The sequence below is a fragment of the Dermacentor variabilis genome, chromosome 8 (assembly GCF_050947875.1).
Source record: "Dermacentor variabilis isolate Ectoservices chromosome 8, ASM5094787v1, whole genome shotgun sequence".
Lineage (NCBI taxonomy): Eukaryota > Metazoa > Arthropoda > Arachnida > Ixodida > Ixodidae > Dermacentor > Dermacentor variabilis.
In genome coordinates, this window is record NC_134575.1 from 146,822,556 (window position 1) to 146,847,421 (window position 24,866).

Sequence of the window (24,866 nt, forward strand, 5' to 3'; positions counted from 1 at the left end):
CCCACTAGAAAGTGCGATGGTGCTAGAGTTTCGGGTTCGCTCGCCTCCATGTAGACCTAAGTCAAGGGTCTTGAGTTGATGACAGGTTCGATTTCAGTTAGGATTGTCGTGAGGTCCTCGAGGTTGCAGTAGCTGTTTCCCAAGACCTTCTTCAACGATGTTTTCACGGACCGAACCATTCTTTCGCTGAATCCTCCCCACCAAGCAGCTTTCTCAGCTATAAATTTCCAGCGGATCTGGTAGCTTGGGAAGAAGTAGTAAATTTCTTCTCCTCTTATTGTCCATAGTTGCTTTAGATCCTTAGAAGCGCGCTGGAATGTCCTGGTGTTGTCAGAAAAGATCACTCGACAAACGCCACTTCTCAAGATAAATCTTCGGAACGCCATCAGGAAGTTTGAGGTGGACATGTCGGTCACCAATTCAAGGTGTATTGCGCTGGTCACTGCACATGTGAAAATAACGATGTAAGACTTCCGGTTATTTCCTTAATCCTTTTTGTTCAGTGGGCCAGCAAAATCTACAACGGTAACATCAAGAGGTGGAGCTTGTGTCACCCTCTCACAAGGCAGAGGAGCGACTCGCTCAGTAGCAGCTCGGCTGTTGAAACGGTTGGAAGTCACGCATTTCTTAAGCACCTTTTTCACCATTTGCCTTCCCTGCACGATCCAGTACATTCCCTCAATTCGGTAAGTCTCCAGTACGCCTGCATGCAGGAGACGGCGGTGGGTTGCGCTGATCGTTAGCTCTGTGAAGGGATGTCTTGACGGTAGGATAACAGGATGCTTCACGTTGTAGGACAACTCGGCCGCGAGCCTTCCTCCCACTCTGAGCCCTCCATCGTCGTCGTAGATGACGCTGAGATCACGTATCGGAGAATCGCTTGACATGCGTGTCGAGCGGCGAAAACACTGGAGTTCCTCTTGGAAGGCCTCGAATTGCACTTGAAGAATCAAACAAGTATGCGCCTTTTGGACTTCCTCTGTCGTAATAGGTCCCTCGTATTTTTGGCCGGGGTGATTGGCGTTGTGGAAAAATTGTAAAACCCAGGCTGTCACTCGAACCAGTCTAGAGAGGGAGCTATATTTCTGCAGTGGCAAGACAGATTCCTTTACAGTCACGTTGTGAATGCGAAGCGTTCTTCTTTCCTCCTCCGCGATGATCATGTCAGTGGTGCCTTCATGCCTTGGCCAGCAAGTAGGTGGTTTCGAAAGCCAAGCAGGTCCATTCCACCAAAGTGAGCTCGACTGGAGTGTCTGAGGTGTGAATCCCCTTGTCAAAATGTCGGCGGGATTTTCGATCCCAGAACAGTGATTCCAGATGTCTGGATCCGATCGCTGCTGAATTTCCAACACTCTATTCGCGACAAAGGGTTTCCATTGTTTGGCGGGACCTCGCATCCAATGCAGCGCAATAGATGAATAAGTCCACAGATACCATTTGGCTATTGGAAGGCTCAGTGACCGCTCCAAATATTCCCTCAGTCGAGCATCTATCTCTATGCCCATCAATTCCAGTCTTGGAAGAGAAATTCTCTTAATTGGTGCTACTCGGGACTTTGAGAGGACCAGCGTAAGCTTTGCTTCCTTGACCCCGAAGATGAGCGAATATGCAACGGCGCCGTAAGCTTTGGGGCTGGCACCTGTGAAGATGTGTACTTCCTTCCAGCTATCGTTGGGTAAGCTACCATATCGTCTTGGCACTGTTAGGTCCATTAAATGGTGTAGCTGGGTGTGCCACTGAGTCCAAGCTGCTTTGGCTTCTTCAGGCAGAGGGGCGTCCCACTCAATACCCAATTCCGACACTGTTTCTAACATCAACTTGGTTGTAACTATGACTGGAGAAATGAGACCAAGTGGATCATATATACGAGCCGATGCCTGAAGAATGAATCGTTTGGTGTTGCTGTTTTGGTCTAGGAATTCTAAGATGGCCTCCATGGAAAATGCTAGGTCATCTCTGTCCTTATCCAATACAAGTCCGAGGACCCGTGAGACACTTGTTGGATATTCCACGTAGCCAGGGGCGCATTCGGTTCCTTCGTTGTTGAACAGCTGTTGCAGCTTCTTGGAATGGGAGTTCCACTTACGCAGTGTCATGCTTTCTCGATTCATGGCATCTAGTGCCCCTCGGTAGAAATCTGTAGCCTCCTCCACTGTGTTCATTCCTGTTATAAGGTCGTCCACGTAAAGGCTCTCGCTGATGGTTTTTATTATTTCTGGATAATCTCCTGTCGTGGACAGATGGTGGCGCACGGTGGCTGCGAGGAGGAATGGACTACTTGTCACGCCAAAAAGGACACGAGTCATTCTCCAGACCTCAATAGGAGGCTCTGGGTATTTCTTCGTTGGAAGATGTCCATACCAATGAACTCGGAGGGCATCGCCATCCAACGGTTGCACCGAAATTTGCGAAAATGCCTTTTCAATGTCTGCACTTAATCCAATACGATGAATTCTGAAGTTCAGCAACACTTTAAGCAAATCTGGATTCAAGTTCGGTCCTGGTTCTAGGGCTTCGTTCAGAGATATACAACCTGCATCGTGAGAAGATGCGTCAAATAGGACTCTAATCTTGGTCGAAAGGCTGCCAGGTCTGAAAACGGCGCGATGAGGCATGTAGTATAACCTGCGTACATCGTTGTTTGTTTCTTGCGATGGAAGTCGTTCTGCAAACCCTATTTGCAAGTACTGACAGATGGCCTCGTCATACTTGATCAGTGTCGTCTCATCTTTCATTAACATCGTGAGGTTAGTCAAGCGTTTCTTTGCAACGGATTTGTTGTCGGCGAGTTGCGTGTTCAAGAGTTTCTAGGGCAGTGCTACCTCATAGCGCTTGTCCATTTTCTCTACCGATGCCCCAAATTTGCTCATGACTTCTTCGCTTTCTTCGTTCGTTTGGGCACAAGAGTCGATAATACCAATTCTGTCAAGTTCCCAGAATGATTAGGCTCCTTGGACAAGATGATTGTGTCGGCGAACACTCCGGCACGAAGCACTGCCACGGTTGAGCAGTAGGCAGCTGAGCTACTGCTGGGAATCGCTCCTTGCAGAGTCCAGCCAAATTCGGTCTCTGCCGCAACTAGTGCGCCTTGCAGCTTCTTGACTTTGCCACACACCAATGTTCAGTGATAGTCAGCACCGATAAGAATATCGATCCCGCTTCCCATCAAATGGGCTGGTGCAACAGTCACATCTGCCAGTTCATCCATGTCCGCTTGCACCTCTTTTAGGATCTCCTTAGGAACATGAAGCCTATCAGAGCAGATCTCCGGTATTTCCAGAGCTTCCATAGAGTGCTCTTTACGGTCGTATTGACTTCTTAGCCAAAGTTTTACTCTTCTGCGCTTCTCTTTGATAATGTTTCCTGCTCCTCCGAATGGGTAGATTGTGATGTGCTCTTCACCCACGACCTATAGTTACAGTTCACGTGAAAGTCCTTTATTGACAAAGCTACGTTGGCTACCTCCGTCAAAGAGGAGACGAGTGCATGCTCTTCTACGTCACTTTGCCCATACTTGAGCGGTTTGGAGCAGCACAGTTGATACCTTTTTCAGATTTCTGTCCAAGGGTGGAACTCTGTAGCTTTGTTCTCGGGTGGCTTCCATGTCGGATCACACATCTGAGTCAGATGTCTTCTGCCACATTCCTTGCATTTTATTCTTTTATTGCGGCATTCACTTGAAGTGTGCGCTTTTATGCAGCATCGGACGCACCAGCCAGCTGCAGTGAGCCCTTTCTTCTTTTCATCCAATGACATCTTCGCCTGACAATCCTGAGTCGCATTATCTTTTGCAGCACAGAATGCACATGGACCGGCCTGCTTCGAAGCACCCGCAGGAAAAAGAGAAGCTGCTGACCCTTTTTGAGGTTTGCTCTTTTCTTTGTCTCGATGTTTCGATTCTCTGGCTGCGAGATTACCAGGTTGCAGTGCCTTTTCGCTGCTCTCTACTTCTGTTTTAAAAAAGCTTGCAAACTTTTGATGCTGATCCCATCATCTTTGCTTGCAGCAGAAAGTCCTTTGTGGTATCCGACAACAAGATCAGCTGGCAGCATTCGCAGTAGTGCGTAGGAGAGCAGGGCGCCGTCACTGTCTTGTTTGACTCCGAGTGCCGTGAGACCAGCGATATTGCGTTGCAGGTGGTCATAGAGTCGACGTAGGACGATGTGCTCCTTTTCGTTCTTTACCGTTGGCAAGTCGAGTAACTTAGTCAGGTGTTCTTGAATCAGCACGTCTCGTCGACCGAAGCGCTCTTTCAGAAGTTCGATGACAGTGGTGTAATTTGCCCTATTCACGTGAATGCCGGCAATGGCCGCTGCGGCTTTTCCCGAAAGCACCGAAAGCAAGTACTGAAACTTCTCCGCGTCGGAGAGACCGTCGTTTCCGTGCGCGACTTGCTCGAACTGCTCCCAGAAGGACTGTCACTCCGTGGCGGCGCCGCTCAATTGTTGTAACTCGAGCGTTGGCAGTTTCACTTTGTACTTTGCCCCCATCGGAAGACCGTCGGTCTGCGCCCACGTCGCCGCCATTTCTGCTTGTTTTGTTAGCAGGTCTTTTTCTGCTTCTTGGCGGAGTTTTGCCATGTGTGCGACGATACGGTCGTTGTATTCTATGGCCCGCGCGTAATTTTGCTCTGCGTCTTGGTCTTGCACTAAAGGCTCGATGGCTGCGTCCACCTCGTTTAGCTGTATTTGGGGGGTGCTAAGCTTCGCAGACGATACATTAAGAGCTCCTTGACCTGCATGACTCTCCAAGAATAAGTCCACCTCAGAAAACGGTTGAGTCACTTGAGTTCTCGATGCACTTCTTTTCAGTTTGAGCCGTTCCATCGTGGCATCAATGTTTACAGTTGGCTTACCGCGATGCGGCTAGGCCTAGTTGTTGAAGGCTTCCCTCATCGACCGTGTTCTTCCCGAGGATGGTTGCTGGTTTTCCCCGAGCTCGTTTTGGTGTCGACGTCTGTTGAGCTCGTTGCCTCAATGGTAAGTTCGATCGTTACTTCCGGGTGTCGGAGCCAAATTTGAGGAAATTAAGGCGGCTAAAAAAAAAACCGACTACTTCGTTTGAGGTGAACAAAACAACTCAACTTTATTTCGATAGTGATGCCCGTTACCAGACGAGTTCGGAGGAGCATAGGGTTGTCTGTTGACGAAAATAATGAGGCTAAAGTTGGCAGTTTCTTCATCATCTGTCGTAGGCACCGTTAATTCGGTCACCGCTTCATACGAGTCAGTAAGGATCCAATAAGTACTTCGCACACACTGCTCTACAATGTCTCCCATGCCAATGGGAACGGTGTTGACCGCTCCCCATATAGCTAAGAGTTCAGCGTGCAAAGTTGCACCCCCGTGAAGCTGACATGTGTGATGCCGTTGTGTTCGGGTGCAGATGTGCTAACCCAGGCCATGCTTGCTATGTCGCTTGTGATTGCAGCGTCCGTGTAGATGTTAATGGTGCGCGGCGGCGTTCATAGTTCCAATCTCTTTTGAAATATTTTTCTAGCTTCCGCGTTTCGTCTGGCGATTGGGCGTTGTTGCCTCCGCATGCCCAGTGGTGCTTCCCATGGTGGCGTTATGGTCCCTTCCGCGGGCTCTGGCTTCGCAGGGACCATGTTTATCCCATGCCATGATCAGTTTTCCTGGAGTCGTGTTTTCCAACCGGGATTGCATTCGAATTCGCGCTTCACTGATTATGTCCCGTATGGGTGGAATAGTTACGAGCCTGAGCAGGTCGTCGTTCCTCGCATGCTTCGGTATCCCAAGTGATCGTACAGAGGGTGGCCCGGCGTAACTTCTCGATGTCGCCGAGGTCTTGTTCAGATAATTCATACACGGGTGCCCCGTAAAGAATTCTTCCAACAGCGACCGCTTTTGCAAGCCTTTGGCACGCTTTCTGACGCTCCGCCATACTTGCTCGATATTCGTCTAACCATGTGCAACAGCAGTCTCCATTTTTACTTTAGTGTGCGAATCCATATCTGGGGGCTGTTGCATCTGTGCTCCGAGGATCCTAATTTATCCATTGGTCGACGTAATATTGCTTTGGCCGATGTGTAAAGTGATCTGCTTTTTAACGTTGGTCGCTTTCTTTCCATCTACGCTGATCAATTATGTCTTCTCCGGGGATAGTTGCAGTCCGAAGTTATCAAAAGTGTCGCTAAGGCTCAGGACCGCTACTTGCAGTTCAGTTTTCATGCTCTGTATGTCGGAATAATCCACCGCTTCCATCCATATTGTTATATCGTCGACGTGAATAGTAAAACGGGCCGAAGTGTATCGCTCAAGACTTTCTGCCACCCCTGTCATGGCCAGAATGAATAACATAGGTTCGAGGATGGAGCCGTGGGGCACTTCCCTATCCAAGTAGTCGGCCTTCGGACTCCATTCCGGTGCCTTGCCATGGAGCTGGATAGGTCTGCTTTGGAGGAAGCTACGGATCCAGTCGTATGTTCTTTGGCTAGGGTACCTGGTTGCCAATTTCTGTAAGATGGCCTCTTATTTCACGTTACCGAATGCTTTACGCATATCGACAGCAAGAATATAGTCAGACATCTGTTTGCGAGACTTACAGTTGATCATTCTGAGGAGCAACCAGAGGCAGTCATGTGTGCCCATGTTCGGCCGAAAACCTGCCTGCGTAGGATGCAAACCCGTTTGTACATATTCGATGTAGTGCTGCGTTCTTGTGAGTAGCATTCCTTCTATCAACTTGCAGGCAGTTGACGTTAGCGCTATGGGGCGTAGGTTAGCCGGTTTCGTTTGGTCCTTGCCCGGCTTAGGTATAGGGTAGATGAGAGATAGTTTTAGTGAATCCGGCACTAGTCCGGATTCCTAGGATTCATTGACAATTGTTAAGAGCTGTTCTTGATCTTCATTGCTGAGGTTTCGAAGTTCCTGCCAAGTCACTCCATGGTGCCCGAGAGCTGACTTCGTTTTACCTTGTACAAGGGCCGCTACGAGTTCACCCAACTTGTCTAGCTCCTCTTTCGCATTGTCTATCGTGGCAGAAGGCAGCGGTTCCCGAGGCGCCTCGGCAGCATGTGGGAAGAAAGTGTGGATGACGCGGTTCTCCAGCACGGCCGGCTCTTCTCGTAAAACGAGCTCCGCGAGAGGAGCCGCGCCTTTGTTGCTCCCAAGCAGGCTCCTTAATATCTGGCATAGCCTTTCGAGACCGGGTTTCCGGCCAAGCTTCGGGCACGTCTTGTGCCACGTGTCTGCTTAGAGTTGTTGTTAGTATTCCTTGATGAGTTGGTGTTGATGTTTAAGGCGCATTAGATCCTTGTGACGCTTTCCTTTATACGGGTATTGATGTGTGAGGCGGTTGACCTTCCGCCATAGATTATCAAGGTGCATATTCATGTGAGTTGTAGTGTCATTGCATGGGATAGTTTCTATGGCCTCCGGCCGTGCCTCCGCTATCATAGCGCTGAATTGTGCAACGTCCGCAAAAGAGTGGCCATTCAAATGGGTGGCCATTCGAAATTTTTTCCAGTCAAAAAAACACCGTTTCTCTCTTCTCTCGGATCGTTTTGCGATTGAGCGTGATAATTATTGGTAAATGGTCGCTTCCCCATGTCGTCGATTCTACTTTCCATTGCCTTATGAGCCCTGGAGTGGCTAGTGTCAGATCGGGCGTTGTGTCCTGTTGTCTAGCGTGTAGCCCTATGCGCGTTGGTGTTTCTGGTGTGTTGCATATGCCCAGAGTTGACTTTTCCATTGCATCGTGCAGTATGCATCCTCTCGGGTCAGCTTTGGCGTAGCCCCGTGTTTGATGCTTGGCGTTAAAGTCTCCCCCCACTAGAATGGGAAGGCCGCCGGCTTGTGCCTGCACCTTACCGAGCCAGTGGTAGGAGTCATTCCGGTGCTTGCCCGTTAGGGGTCTGTAGTACGTGGAGCCTCAACCATTGGCCGGTGGCTGCGCGGACATAGTTTTACCGCTACAATTTCTCTGAAATCATTACACAAACCTGGTATCTGCAGTTGTGTTGCGGTGCAGTCATGTCTTACTAAAAAGAGCAGCTTGGCCTTGCGCTTGTTGGTTTCCTTTGCCCTGGTGTCGTATCGTAGCCTGCTGAAAAGGTTCGGTAATCTCGAATAGTGCACGGTCCCCTTGTCTCCTGTATTAGCACGACAAGGGGTTTGAATTCTTTAATTTGCTGTCCTAGTGTGGATCTATTCTGCATAAAACTTCGACAGTTCCATTGGATGCATATAGGCCGTGCCGTCATACTTCATCTGCTGGCTTACGCCTTTTAGGTTCATCCTATTGGTTCTGAATATTTCTCTGAATTTCTGTGAATATAATAATAATAATAATAATAATAATAATAATAATAATAATAATAATAATAATTTATTTCCATCGGAATGATGGAGGAGGTTGTGGGTAAAAGCTACTCGTAAACGGCAGCTTGACAAAGGCCCACAGCCCCCTTCCACAGGGCAACAACAGCAAAGCAGGGAAAGACACACACAAGTATACATACAATCTCTTCGCACTTTACCAGAGCCAAAAATAACAGGAGCATTTCATAAATGAAATAGAAATAGAAACAAAGAGATTAGAGCACCAATCAATACAATGAATACAGAGGGTATAAACCCGTACAATAAACACAGGATTAAGTATACACATTATAGGAATACAGGTGGAGTTACTAAGCATGTGTGCAGTGAAGCTGTCGTAATTCACGTTTAGATATTTTAAGTAGGTCAGTCCCGGATTTTTTACAGTTGTTTAATAGAGTTGGAAGTGTGAACGATAATTTTTCCATTGCGTAATTGGTTCTACGAGTTGGTACAATCCACTCCTCTTTGTGACGGGTAGGGTAAAACACAGTGCTCTTTTTCAGTAATGACAACTCATCCAGATATTCAAGATGATATTTTAGTTGGCGCTGGAATGCAAGTGCTAGCTTATAATTGTAAAGATTGAATACTGGTATCATGTATGCTTTGGAGAAACGACCTTGCGAAAGACTATTGTATGGTAGATGAAAAAGTACTCTGATAAGCTTTCTTTTTTTGAAGTATAAAGACCTTTTGCGAATTTGTATACGTGGTTGTGCCCCAGATCAAGAAACAGTAATAAAGATGAGAGTAAAACAGGGAATTCTAAAGCAGGATCTTTACAGGATACGGGAGATATGATCTGTAATGGGAAATAATGCCGACTGCTCGAGCTAACTTAGAACAGCATCAATGTGACCACCCCATAGCATGCTCTGAGAAAATGTAAGACCCAGAATTTTAATATTATTTGTGATTTCTATTGGTGCGCCACCATAACTTAAGCTTACATGAGAATTTAGCTGCCTTGATTTAGGTCTAAATATTACAGCTTTCGTCTTATTGAGATTTATATTTAGATGGTTTACTATTGACCACGTTTTAAGTTTGGTAAGGAGAGAATTCGCGTCACTGTGTAAGATATGACAATCTGGAGCACATAGATATATACTAGAGTCGTCGGCATACAAAACATGTTTATGTTTAGTAGAGAGGTTAGTGAGATCATTGATGCAAATGTTGAAAAGAAGCGGACCAAGAATGTTGCCCTGAGGAACACCTTTAACTATGGATTTTAAATCAGAACGATAGGTTTCGATTTGGACGAACCGCTGTCGAAAACTGAGATGTGATTTGATAAGCTCAAGAAAATGCCCTCGGATTCCATAAATTTCTAGTTTCTTCAGAAAAGTGAAGTGATGAGTACAATCAAATGCTTTAGAAAAGTCCACATAAATACCTAGTACAGCGTTCTTTTTTCCATTTTCGGACAAAATAAATTCTTTCTGCTCCAGCAAAGCTAATTCGGTTGATTTGTTCTTCCTAAATCCATATTGAGCATCTGAAATGAGTTTGTGTAAATCAAAGAACGAGCAAAGCTGATAATGAATGAACTTCTCCAAGCCTTTTGAAAATATGGGTAAAACGGAGATGGCTCGGCAATTATTCATATCATTAGGATCACCCTTTTTGAAGAGCATAGCTTCTTTAGCGATTTGCATTCGCTTTGGAAACATGCACTTGTTCGGCAAAAGTTTAAAATATGGGTTAAATATGGACATAAGACATCCAACACATATTTCACCGGACGTGTCTGAACTCCTTCAGCATCGCAACTTGAACTATTATTTAAAGAAGAAAAGCTGATGTAGCTTGATCCTCTGTTACAGGGCTTAGAAAAGCAGATGAAGTATTTCTAACGGGCATAAAATTGTAAAAATCTTCAAGTATACCATGATCGGAAAAATGAAGTAAATACTCATTAAAGGAATCTTCAAGGGCGCAGCCAGACACTTCACAGTCATTTATTGCAACTTCTCGATTCTAGGTGAAAGTTTCGTGCGTTAGAAACTGTTCAAGATTTCCATACGAGGTCACTTTTCTTTAGGCAACTCTGGAATTCAGAGTAAATGTAACTAGATCTGCTTTCTTTACCTTCCTTGTTTAATTTATTTCGGCACGCCTTAAATTGCTTCAACGTATCAGGATCTTTTGTTTTAATAAACTGGTGGTAAAGCATATTCTTCTCGTTGATTTTTAGCCGCAGTTCGCGGGTTATCCAAGGTTTGCGCATTTTTTTACCTAGCTTAAAATTTTTATTGGAAAATGTCGCTTGTATATCTGCAGGAACTGGTTCATAAATTTTTCGCACCCTTCATCGGCATTTTTTATCTCCATTACCCATGTAAAATCTAACTTCAGTAGTTCACTACTGAAGCTGACTAAATTTGACAGAGTAATAGACTGAAAAAAAATGGGTGGTCGGCTTCTGCATCCTCCTAAATTCTGCTTCTTTACCATAACAAATATCGGAAGATGGTCGATAAGACCACATGATATAGCTCCTGCTGTGATGTCTGTATTACCAAAATTTGTCAAAAAAGGTCCAGCAGTGTTTTATTGTCCTTTGTAATTCGGGTCGGCAATGTGATTGCATTATCGCAACCATTTGACGTAATAAGCATTTTCACGTTTCTTTGTTCGTTAGTGTTTGCTAACATATCTATATTAAAGTCCCCGGCTGACGTGACAGAGTAACCATTTACAGAAACAAAATCGAGGAACTGCCCGTAAAATAAAAAAAGAAGCTTGACACATTTCCATGTTGGGGCCGGTAACAAACAGGAAACACATGCTTACCTACACAAACTGACAATATTTCAAAATCATCACATAGCACAGAAAAAGAAGGAAGCAGTTCACACTTTACATTAGGCTTCATCAATAGCATGACTCCACCACCACGACGATTTTTTCGATTTAAGCAGAAGGATTGATAACATGAAAACCGAAGTTATCCTGGTCGTCCTTGCACCAAGTTTCAGTTAACATGACAGCGTCAAAGAAAAAATAAAAACTAGAGATAAAACAATCCATTTCTGCTTCCTTGTTGTAAAGTGAGCGAAGGTTTAAATGATGGCCTTTTAGTGATTTTCTTTTTGCTGGTTCGTTGCAACTGTGTTTACATCCTTTGGAAGAAGGTAATTGTCGTTAGCCATTTCAACCTCCAACAACACATTTTACACCCTATATCGTCTGCAGCTGAGTTTGTATTGCATTTTTTACTGTCTGAAATTCCTCCCGTAGGTTCGTTTAGAGGCGCTGGGTCTCAGTGTGTCTTTCCTGCCTTAGGATGCTCAGTATCTGCGCATACGCCGAGTCTTGGGCTGTAAGTGGTTTTGACACTGATGACGCCTGGTTTTGCTGAGTCTGTGCAGGTCCTGCGTGTTGCAGCTTTCTAGAATTTGCCGTGGTTTTCCGAATAATTGATCGCCCGACCCGACTCTTAGAACGCATGCGTTTTTCTCGGTTTGCCGGCGTCTCTGATTCACGTTGCCCTGGCGTTGGCTGTGGTTGCGTATCTCGTTGCTCTGGTGGTAGTCGTGCGAGTATTTGCTGCAGCATTGCTCTCAACTGTTGATTTTCCTTTCTTAGTTCTTTCATTTGTTGCTCATAGTGAGCGGATAGTGAGCGGTTGTGCGGATGTTCCCGCCAGCACATTTTCAGACCAGGTCACTGTCCTCCGACCGTCTATGTTTTGCACGACTTTCTTAATGTCTTTCGGTGCACGGCTACGACATGCTTAGTTTAACGATATGCGGCCCTGTTTCTGGCATGCGACACAGAATAGCTCTTCGTCGCATTCGTTGTCTTCAGGGTGTTTTCTATCAGACTGCTTACAAACTTTGGCTGAAGGGCAATACTTGGCAATGTGTCCCAATCCGTGACAATTGTAGCTAGGTATAACCTTCGGTCAGTACTCATGCACCCTTCTGATCTGATAACCGAATACGAGCCTGTTTGGGGGAGATTCCAGGTTAAGTTAGCAGCAACATGTTTGTCTTCCCGAGCAGACGTGCCTCTAGGATAGTTGCCGTCTCGCATCTCAAGTGATCCTTCGTATATTCAATGGTCTGGCCGGGACGCAGCTTCATGACTCCCTGACTATTCTCCACCTTCTGTGTATGCGTTCTTTCAATTATCACTTCATACGTACGAACGCGACCGCTCATTTTCTTAGCCAATCGTGTCAGCGCCGCAAGTCTCTTCGCGTGTTCATCCCTGACTAACCTTTATGCAGTTCGCTGCAGGGTCATAGCGGAAAATTGATAATTCTGCAAGTTCCCAACTTCTTGCCGTCATCTCTAGTGCTGCTGTTATAGCCTGCTTAGGTATGTCATGGACGTGTACCTTGTTAAGTGGCCTGATGGAGAGCGCAAAATGAAGTCGATTCACCCGCTCGAGGCGAAGCTGTTCGGGCTTGACTTTTCTGTTTGGTTTCCGCTTGCTGAAAAAGGACCATTATAGGCTTCCGTTGTCCTCCTCGTTGTCTTCGTCGTTGCTATCGTAGTTGTCGTCCTCGCTAGCATCCTGAATATTCATTTGCTCGTTCACTTGCGACTCCCTCCTTTTGGCCTCTTCCATCGAGGGACGCGCCACGGGAATAAAATCGCGAACTTAATGGGATGACGGATACCATAAATGAAGACGCGTGCTGTACATTGGGCTGATGGTCGAATGATTGCTCCATTAGCCCCAATCAAGGATGATCAAATATGAGGCGCCTTAACTTTCCGCAGACGAGAGCACAGGTCCGCACGCATAACAGATATAGCAGCTCCCGTGTCAATGAGAGCTAACAAACGCACACCCTCCACAGACACCAATAACATGTTCGAAGGACGTTCAGGAGGACTTGGAGCACTTCGCTGCGATGCAGTTTTCCCCCAAAAAACTGCCCTGGTTAGTTTTCCGGTCGCTGGACAATGAGTTGGGAGACAGGTCAAAGTGGCGAAACAGAACGTCGGAGCGGCGATGGGGAGTGGCGTCTCGAGGCACGTGGTTTGTGTGCGGTGTTGGAGAAGTCGCCCGGAGCTGGAGATCGGCGAGCGGGAGGATTATCGTCATAAGTGCGGTAGACTCGAGGAGGTGGTTCATCGCGCTCAAAGGCAGCGTAACCACGAAGTTCGTCTTGCTGGCGGCGTCGCCAAACCGGGACTTATGTACTCGAAAGCCGCAGTAATAGCAGATAAGCCTCGACGAATCTCAGGCAGAGTAGGAAGGTGGGTTCGGAGCTCGGGCGACTAAAGGTGCCAGGTGATCGTGAACAGGCGCAGGTGGTGTGATTGGAGACGGCGCGGCTGGAATTGCAGCAGCCTGGGCATAAGAATCCGGTTGTGGGCGAGGAGAAGCGTTGGTATGGTGGGCGTTCTGCAGGGATGCCAATTCCTCCTTAATAATACCGCGCAGGTCAGTAGAAGCAGGTTGGACGTGAGCGCTGCTGCAAGGGGGTGAGCCATGCGCTTGCAATTACTCGCGAATTATGGCTCGAATGATTGACCGGCGCTCAATACTGTTTGCCAGGGAGTTGTCGGAAAATCCGGTTGCAAGCGGATTGATTGCATGGCATCCAGGCGCTAACAGACGGAGACTACGTCCACCAACGTTGAAGGGTTTTGAGCGGCGAGTGCATTGAAGGCAGTAGATCATATACTCTTAGGAAGGTGTCGCACACGATCAGTTTCTGACATGGCACTGTCGACACGGCGGCAAAGCGCGAGGATGTCCTCAATGCACCAGGTATATGACTCGCCATAATGCTGGACGCGCTCAGACAGCCTCTTTTTCGCAACTTCCGAACGAACGTGGGTGGGCCAAAAATCCGCCGTAGCTGCTCCCTGAAAGGCGACCAATCCAGGAAGTCTGTCTCGTGATTCAGTAACCATGTACCGGCTACTTGAGAGACGTAAAATTGTACGTTGTTTAAGCTCGATGTCTCATTCCAGTTGTATTCGTTTACACGATCGTAGTTGTCGAGCCAGTCTTCAACGTCCTCACCAGGCAAGCCAGAAAAGATTCCAGGATCGCGATACCGGCTGTTTGCAGGGTTGGGAGTGGAGGTCGCTGGCACTTGAACCTAGATGGTGGACGCTGCGATCAGGTCTTGCGACATGGCGGCCTCTTGGCGTGAGCGGCGTCCCGAACGTAGCTCCAGGAGAGATCTTGAAGTGGATTGAGGTCTAAGGGATCTTAAAGCGCCTCCACCACTTGAAATACAGCGGTCGAGACGACGCTTTATTCCAAGAAGGAAAATGGCGCCGATGCAAAAACGAACACGAGCTGATGGTTGATGATGACTTTGTACAGATGAAGATGAAGTCCGCATAGATGCTTACAATATATATATATATATATATATACACGCATTAAGCGGTCCCATCTCTCATCTACCTATCCCGCGTAACCAGCTTGCCAAACTTCCCACTCTTACACTTTTTTTAACAATCCTTATGCTTCGTCTTAAAATATAAACAGAGAGATAAGGGAACAGAATGAAGAGGCAGTGAGATTGTACCCTGCAGTAAACACAGTACAGGCACTTTCAAGAAGCACAGTTGGTCTTTTGTGGCCTTGTGAATCGAATAATGCTTAGACCAAGTTCGCAGGATATTTTTCTCCGATAGTGGTTTGCCTTCGAACTGGGTAATGGTTGCTCATGGAGCAGAGTGTTGAGTGCGGAAGTGGCAGAGAAGGTGCTCTATACTGTCTCGTCGCCCACCGAAAATTGCATGCGCGCTACTGGACATTTCTAGAAAACTGTACAGGCGACGCGCCGCCACATGCAACACAGCAGCACTGGTTTTCGATGGCAGATTCCAGGTGAGAGAGAAGATGATTATGGAGATAAAGAGACGCTATCTTCTGCAGCAGTTTAGGATTAAATGAATGAGTGAATAAATTCATTAAAAAAGGAGAACCGAACGTCGGTGGAAGCAGGTCTCCGTAGAATGGGAAAGGAGTGAGATACAAAAAGAGAAAAAAAAAGAGTTCAGGTTGCAGGTGAAGTCGAAGTTAAGGGTCGAGAGAATATAAGCGGGAATTTCTTAAACCAGTTTAATTTCAATGTAAATGCATGATGTAGCGAGCAAATGATTAGAGTAACCGCCCAGCATGCGTCCTTTGCGGTAGTATAAGCATCCGCCGTTCTTCGTAATTAACATTTACCAAATACAAATCTTGGCAATTACTTATTCAACGGCCATACCTCGCCCCGTATCCCTCAGTGACAGGCTCTGTGAACTGCAGCTACGCTGTCGCGACAACTTACGACCATACTGTAAATCTTGCGGTTACGGTTGCCATACTCGTGATCCTTGCGTTTGCGGGAATACTGTAAACATCGGTTTAGTCCACAGGTTAGAGAACAGACAGTTTAGAACAGCGTTTATTGCCTTACATCCGCTCAACGCAAGCGCTTTTGCAATATGTTCGGTGCGCGTCCCTTCAAGACAAAAGAGAGTTGTAGATCAGCGAGCCAGCAGACCAGCGTGCCCAGAGGGCTAGCACAGACGCCAGTGAGCATGCGTGGTAGAACATGCGCAGTGGCGTCTACGCTGGCACGCTGTGCCCGATGGCTCGAAGACGCGAACGCAAACATAAGAGCGCTTTAGATGACAGGGTGCCGCCTCGGGCCGCATGCTAAAACATATCCAAGCCAACAATCTATTAAAAACCATGCTGTCGTTTCTATGCAAGGAGGTTATATGCATAAACTTCTGGAGTGCCAGTCCCAGCCGCCGCCTGCGGCAGTACGTGAAGCAGCCGGCGGCCATATTACTAGAAGAAATGGAGCACGGCTGCAGCATATATGTGGCCGCAATGGCACGTGTATCCGCAGCATTCTACGCTGCGGATGCAGGGGCTTGAATCACGTGGCTTGTATGTGAAAACCCCTTTCTGTGCTCTCTGGTGATGACGAAGCTCAGGATGAGGTGGCGGCCTGACAACAACGGTAGCCGTCAGCGTAACAGAATAAGCGGGCTTGGAAAGTCGCATCTAAAGGCGAAAGTATATTCAGAAGAAATACAGTATGCTCCGATCGACAAAAAAAAAGTGATGAATAACGAGCTCTGTTGTTGAGCGAGGTTGTAGACGGACAATGTCCCCAAAGACAGGGTAGCGCTCCTATCCCGGTAATTAGAGGCAATTACATGGAATGTACATCAACAGCATGTCAACTAGCGTGTAAGTGATACTTCATTAAGGGCGCTGCGTGTTTGTGTTGTGTGTAGCACGAGCGAGTAGTGTAAGAGATGAAACTGAGGAGAAAGCGGTCAGCGAAGTCCGCGAAAAGTAGTTGAGGATAGCCATATCGAACGTCAGCGCCGTGTTGAAGAAAGCCTGCGACTTCAGTTGCTCAGGTCGCCAGAAAGGCTTGAGTGGTAGCATACCGTTGGGCGTATTCGGTAACCACAGCAATAGACACACACTTTGCGAAAACGAAAATAGGAATAGGGCCGAGTGATTTGAAAATTAGATTAATGAGAGAACTCGTGTGGTGTATAAATGATTGAAGAAGACAATTAGGTTAGATGGACGGCCTTTTCAAGCTACGTAGTATATGCCAGCCCAAACGAATCACCGTGGTCATACTTGCACGACACGCCATGGTTGGCTGCCACCAGGACATCAAGGAGTTACGGCGATCGCAGTTTGCACTGGGTGCTTGACGATAAAAAACGAGCACATCAGAGACGTCCGAGGGACGCTTCTGCACTACAAGATCACATCCTGAAAAAAAAAGAGCTTGCGAACAGGCACATCAGAAAATCGTGTACTACGACCCTTGTTGATCATGTTCACCATGAGGTCAACGTTTTATGCAGCGTTTATCTTTGAGAAAACGATTTCAAGGTATGTTTATTTGCATTACAATGGCGGGCGTAAGGAAAGCATTAAAGGGTGCCTGAGTACTCTGTGTAGATTATGTAAAACAATGACAGTAAGAATAAAAAATTATAAGAGAATATAATTTGAAAACAGGTTCACTTATCATTACAGTGCAGTAAAAGGCGTGCCTCCAAAATATACCTGTGGATGACGAAAATAATGTACATACTGAAAAAAAAGTGTCGTTGGTCAGTAGTAAACAGGATAGACCATTCGCGTCTTGGCAACGAGATACTAGTTACTTCTGAAGGCGGAAAGTCCTGTGGGCAAATCGGACAGTTGGCTCTCGCAGTGATGAAACCCCGCAAAAGATGCGATAACACCACGACGATACGCGAGATTGCGTCAACAAACAGAGCCATTTTTTAAAGCAAAGCTTTCATTGCCTCTTCTTTCGACTTTTCCACTGCTGCTGCTGCTGCCTTGCACGCCGTGTTGGGGGGCGAGGGTGCATATGCATGGAAGGAATGGAGCAGAGAGGAATGGCGACGCGAGAAACTCGTTTGGAGCTTTTCATCGCGTCACACGTACACAGTGCTCTCTGGAGCTTCCTGGACGTCGTTGCACAAGCTAAGTTTACAGCTGTTATTATCTGTGACCCCCTGCAAAAGCAGTGCAAAAACTGCAGTGCTTACCGGTCTACTAACGTGCAAGTTCTAAAGAGAGGTAAATAGAATGCTAGAGAGGGAGCAAGGAGATGAGGTAGAGAATGGGTAAAACCGGTGCAATCGCGAAAGGAGTGAATAACGGCCTTGCCACTCTTCGCTCGCAGTTCCCATACAGGTGGGAAGGTCTTGACAGGGAAAAGGTTACGTTAAGGAAACAGAGATAAGGAAACTCTACTATTATAGACACGGCAACAGTTGCGGGCCAAATGGAAGGCATTTTACTGTACGTTTCTGCTATTTCTCAAAAACAAACACCACGCAAATTCGTCAAGTGGACTATTGACGCAAGGCGTGCAGATGCAAAGCAACATTAAATCATCGTAGGGTCTATGCAACACTAAGGAAGCGGTCACACGTCAAATCAGCGTTTCTGTGCCCGCCGCGGTAGCTGTGCGGCTATAACATCGCTCGACGTCGTGGTTTCGATCCCTTCCGCGGGAGCAGGATTTAGACGGGAGCGAAATACAAAAACAGTCGTGCACTTAGATTTAGGTGCCCGTTAAGGAACACCAGGGTGTGAAAATTAATCGGGAGTCCGCCACTACGGCGCGCCTCATAATCCTATTATGGTTTTAGAATGTAGAGCCTCATAGTTCCGCCAACATGTCTGTCGCGATGCGATGTGCCATGTGAAGCAATGGCAATGCTCAACCCTCTCATAATTTATAAACAACGGCCACAACAACGCCTCAAGCAAACACGTCTCGCTGTGTGTTGTGTACTACGCAGACAAAAAGCAGTGGTGCATGCAGGGTAACAATTGTCATCAACTCGCTAGTCTCGTTTTGCACTAAACGCTGAAGAAATTATGCATTCGCAGTCAGCATTACGGCTAATTTTCGCCAGTAAAAGCAAACAACACAAAAGTTTCGCTTACATCGATTCCCACAGTGCTTGCGATCCGCATAATTTTTTGAGGCTTGAATTTCTATCCTAAAGACTGGCGCTCATCAATACAATATTTTCATTCGCAGTGAGGAAAAGCGGCTGTAGTGTCGACGGTAGAACGGCTTCAATCCCATGGCCATTACATCATCGCCTACTTGCGTGGGATCGTAGTAGTCAAAATGGGATATAAGTGACAGGGATATCAGGAAGTTGATCAACAGCAAGAAGACAAAAGCTTGCACAAAACCTCAGGAAAATAGGATGACTTTTTTAGCAGCATGGTCAGGGGGCCGTGCTAGGGTTTCAAGGTCTATAAAATATTCCTCAAAATATGAACAGAGGCCGACAAATCTGCAGGTATTTTCGGAAAGGTGAACCCGCTGGAAATCTCAGCACAGTACTACCTTAAATATAAACGATGACTTAAAAATAAAGAACTATAACATTGGTAGCCAAAATTCCCGACAAATAAATTGGCTGTAGAAAGAGTTCAGCTGAAACCCGATGGTGTGAAATAAGGCGAGAAGCGAGTGTTGTAGAGAGGTCAAGTAGGTCCTTTGGCCGACGCCAGCGCCCGGGAACTGTCAGGCGACTGCACATATAAGCGAAATGTCTGGTCGTCAGTCGTTACAGGGTGATTCGGGTATAAAATTTTGCGCGCGGACTACATCACACTAAATACAATGGTCATTCTCCGACAGCTCGTACCGATTCTCGCGCCATGACGATGAATGACGTGCCGACTGTCCTCTTCCTCGAACTCCCGACCTTCCTTACCCGCCGTAGCTGCTTAGTGGATGTAGTGTTGGGCTGCCAACCACGAGGCCCCGAAATCCAATCCTAGCCACGGTGGCCGTATTTTGATCGGGGCGGAATGCGAAAACACCCGTGTACTTAGATTAAGGTGAACGGTAAAGAACCCCAGCTGGTCCAAATTATAACGGAATCCCCCACTACCGCGTGCCTCATAATCAGATCGTGGTTTTGGAAGGTAAAATCCCATAATTTATTATTTACCTTTCCTTAAGGATGTCTTTTAGAGTCGCAGAACTCTTGAATACAAGTAAGTGCCTGGAGTTGTGCACGAGGTCTTTGAGTATGTGGGCAGCCATTCTGGCGTTCGATATCTGCCAGTCTATATCGCGGCTATACGCTATAGAACAGACAAATCCCGCATATATTACTGCACTATAACCTTCAATAATGGTCTTCTTTCACGCACGTGGATAACTGTGCAGGACAGTACTTTCACAACTAACCGGAAGTACTGTATATGTAATGCCCAAAGGTCTAGCTGGCCCGGTGGCCAGTAAATGGGACGTAATACTGTGAGCAGCTTCTGCCATATAACATGTTAACAGACGACCACACAGACAGTTTGTATAATTCTTGTGTCGTGCATTTTGCCTCAAGGTGCAAAACCAACTTATCCATCTATCCATCTAAATAGTTATGCACATCTCCATTTACAGCTGCTGCGATAGCCCATGAGTGCGGATAGCAAAGTCGCTAGGGAAAGAATTGGGGACACCTTAACGAAATTGATAAGTCAAAACCAAAAGACATCCACAAAGGCGTCTCTCGTAGACGCTGTGCGATGTTCGAACATTAAGACTGTTCCGACTGAAGAAAGGCTGCTACGGAGAGCTTCCGACGATTACCCTAGCTTGTTTATTCCTTAGTATCAAAAAAAAAAGGAAAAGAAAAAGAAAACCGTGTCCAAATCCCTGAATCAATCGTTACTGGTCGCAACTGAACGCTCTTAGGATGATAAATAATTCGCAGGCCACGAGCGGTTATACGCTTTGTCAAGAACACTGAAAACGCCGGCGGGACAAGCATTGCGGCGAAGTTCAATGCGCATGGATAGCTTCTAATTATTTTATTTTATTTTTGTTTTGTTGACGTCATCACGCGTCACCGCGGGAACATTGAAAAGTTTAAGGTCAGTGCGCCACGTGGTGGCAATCACACGTTCTAAACCCTCGTGTCCAGAAAAGCTGGATACGATTAAGGGTTTCGGGAATGGTGCTGAAATAATCCTATTAGGCGACATGAATGCCCACATACAGGATTTAGACGGCTATACCGACAACAACGGGAAGTAAATGCTAGACCATTCACTCTAAGAACAGTTTACACCCTTTGGAGTGCCCCTTCTGCCACACAACGATAATCGTCATCTGCCTTGATGCGCTTCCTTTCTTGCAAACGCAACGCCCGCTACTTTCCTGCCAGGAATGCTATCATGCTGATAACGCGCATGCAGTTCGTTACTGGAAAGTACCGGGCTCGCAGCGTTAAAGAAAGGAAACGCATCAAGGCAGATGACGATTAATGTTGTGTGGCAGAAGGGGCACTCGAAAGGGTGTAAACTTTGCTTAGAGTGTCGTGAGCAACATAACCTCGTTATCGTTAATACAGGGCCTAAGTGTGAAGGGCAAATCACGTGGGAAGTGGGAAACCGGTAATCAACCATTGATTATTGTCTGATGACAGAAGGAATTCATGATAAGTTGAGAGAAATGGTCATTGATGAGGAATGGTAAAGCAGCATAGGGAGTGACCATAAACACATCATTTTGAAATTGGGAGATGTAGTTGGAAAAGAGAGCAAGGAGTGCAAAATGGCCAGTCCAAATTTGAACGCTGAACAAATAACAAATATAGTCACTAGAGTCGAGGAAGAACTTAGCAAATGGCCAAATAAAGAGTGGGAATTTAATGAGTTTCTAAGTGTAATCACGAGAGAAATACGGAAAGAGAAACAACATATTCGTTGGAAAGGAAAGAAGAAACCGAATAGCTGGTGGAACAGGGAGATAGGAGAAGCTATCGCCGAACGACAGAAAGCATCCCGAGAGCACAGGCAGGCAAAGAAGGCGCAGTTGCCGCTGGATGAAGTAAACAGTCAATGGGAAATATACAGGGATAAAAAGTCTAAGGTTCAAATACTGGTGCAAGCAAAATTAAACGGTGAAAGTGAACGTTGGTTGCCAGAAATACGTGAGAAAAAGAAGCCCGCGCCTAGAATATTTTGTAACCACATAAAATTATTAGACAGGAAGCCAACAACAATACAACATATTCTAGACGACGACGAAAACAGACTAGAAGGAGAAGCGGCAATAAATTACTTCCGAGAATTAACAGCCGAATCTTTCCAAGGCAATGACGAGTTTGTATTTGAAGAGAAAAAGAGCATGATAGTGACCCAGGTGGAAAAGGAGCTGGTGCTGACAAATTTCAACTGGAAGAAAGCCGAACAGAAAATTCCTACGCGCACAGCCACAGAGCTAGACGAGGTTCCCGTTGGGCGGATTAATGAACTGGGACCGTTTTAGGCTTGTAGCGCAGCTCAGAAAGAGTAAAAAAGGAAGGAGGCAGGGGTAATCAAAGGGAACGCAAAACAGAGTGAGCGCTAACTTCCAAGTGATGGTTTATTTCGTGACACAAAAGGCTACTTGTACACTGGGCAAACCATGTGACATCAAGAGGTTACAAAGAAACCAAGCAACAAAACTGATAGTAACGAAGTGACAGCATATTCAGACAGCCTGTGGCTGCACTCGGAGATACGCCAATTCATTGCTTGAGAATGATAATGAAGGTGAGCTTACACATGCATGGCCCCGTCCAATGTTAGCATTTGCTTCGATGATTTCTCTTGTGAGCTGATTATGACTGAACGGTCGGGAGGCAGGGAACAAAGTGTGTTTATTATCAGACAACGGGCTGCATATATAGGGACAGGTACAAATATGAGCATGCGCACTTCGTACCGTAAGGGCATGTGTTAACATGACAGTGCGCATACTTACATCTTCCTTCTTTTCGACGAGAAAACAAAAATGAGAACAAAGAATTTACAAATTCGCATGTCAGGGACCTAATGCTGCGGTCTCTCTGGCAGGGGGTAACGTTGTGGCGGTTTACGCAGACGGTTACTTCTACGAAGGGTGTCTTCAGGTTGTAGCTCCGCCACCTGGTCAGGCTGGGATACTGAATCTGCAGAAACTGTAGCTTCAGGGTCCGACGTAGGTTGCATTTCTTTGGAACTTAGATGCTCCCTGGTGCGCCGCAGCTCTTGTCCGCTGTCTGTAAGTAGGTTGTAGGACCGAGGTGTGCCTGCAGGGCCTACAACCACAGCTCGCGACCAGGTTCTGCGTATGGTGTCGTACACTGATACGGGAGACCCACTGCGAATATGGGGTAGACGCTTGGCCGTCCGGTTGTAGAAGATCCGCTGCTTTTCCCTTATTTCCTGGAGACGATTGCGAACGGCTTGTGGTGGCACAGTCTGCGGTTCGAGGTGCTGGGGAAGAACCGGCAACTGCGTCCTTGTTTGGCGACCCATCAACCTTTGAACGGGCGACTTCAGTTGCTCGTCCCTTGGCACGTTTCGCCACTCCAGGAGGGCGCTGTAAAATTCCATAGTTGCGAAAGGACACTTCGTTAGCAGTCTTTTTGCCTCCTGCACTGCACGCTCCGCCATGCCATTACCACGAGGATAGTACGGGCTTGAAGTTACGTGGGCAATTCCGAGCTGCGCAGCAAAAGAGCGGAAGCCCGCGCTGTTGAAAGGCGAGCCGTTATCACTGCACAGCTTTGCCGGGATTCCATGAGTCGCGAAGACGAGCATGCACGCGTTGTTTACCGCTGTCGCTGTTGTATGACGTAGCTTTTGAATCTCGAAAAAGAGCGAGTAGAAATCCACGAGGATTAGGTCGGACTGGGCATCGTGGTGGAAAATATCAAGCCCTACTACTTGCCATGGCAGGCCTGGTATCTCTTGGCTAAGCATAGGCAGTCTAGTGTTCCTGCGCTTCTACTTTTCGCACGCTGCGCATGACTTAGCTAGAGCCGAGATGTCCGCGTTCATGCTGGGCCAGAACATTACTTCTCTGGCTCTCATCTTCATTTCTTCTTCGCCTCCATGTGCGGTATGTAGCAAACGCAGAATTTCCGGTCGCTTGGCCGGAGGAATGACTATTTTGTTGCTTCTGAGGAGCAGGCCTTCGTCAACGTGCAGTTCGTTGCGGTAACACCAGTGTGGACGCAGGGCATGCGGCACATGATTCTTCGTTTCCGGCCATTCTGTGCTCGAGTAAGGGCGCAGTTCAGCCATACTGGCGTCTTTGTTAGTTTCATGCCGAATGCTCTCGAGCTGCTGGTCTGACACAGGAAGAGAAGAAATAACGCTGACTTGAAATTGTTCTGTCTCGTCGGTTAGTTCCATAGCACTCGGGAAGCGAGAAAGCGCAGCAGCTAGAAATAACTCCTTGCCTGGTTTGAACGTGACCTTGATTGCAAATCTTTGCAAAACAAGGCTCATGCGCCGCAATCGTAGCGGGCATTCACAAAGTGGCTTTTTGAATATAGATTCCAGAGGTCTGTGATCCGACTCGACGGTAACCTCTGACTGCCCGAAGATATAATCTTGAAATTTTGTGCGACCATGAACAATTGCTAGTGTTTCCTTCTCGATCTGCGCGTAGCGCTGCTGTGCTTCCGTTAGCGAACGGGATGAGTAGGCAACTGGCTGCCCATCCTGTAGAAGAACGGCTCCTACGCCATGCTGACTGGCGTCTACTGACAAGGTCGATGGTTTTTCTTGGTTAAAATAGACAAGGACTGGCGCCTTTGTGAGGGTCGCTCGAAGTTGACGAAAGCTGTTTTCTTGCTGGTCTGTCCAGACCCACGCGACGTCCTTTTTTAACAACTCGCGAAGCGGCGCTGACAGCTTGGATATGTTAGGGACAAACCGAACCACGTAGTTGATCATGCCGAAGAAAACTTGCAGTTGCTTACGGTTTTGTGGTGGCGGGAATTGCACGATATCTTCCACTCTGCTCGGGTCCAGGCACAGCCCCTCTGGAGTCAGAATATGGCCCATGTAGCGGATTCTGGGCTGGAGGAAATTGCACTTGTTCTTGTTGAGCTTCAGGTTGTGTTGTCTACACCGGGACAGCATAGCTACTAAATTTCTGTCGTGTTACTCTGGTGACTGTCCCCAAACCAATATGTCGTCCATAACGACGTCAACGCCCCTCAAGCCCTCTAGTACCTGGTGCAT

General features: G+C 47.0%; 1 pseudogene; it reads right to left on the reverse strand.

Annotated features, from left to right (window-relative positions):
• Positions 1–1,176: 1,176 nt before the first annotated feature.
• On the reverse strand, positions 1,177–24,866 carry LOC142591595 (uncharacterized; annotated as a pseudogene).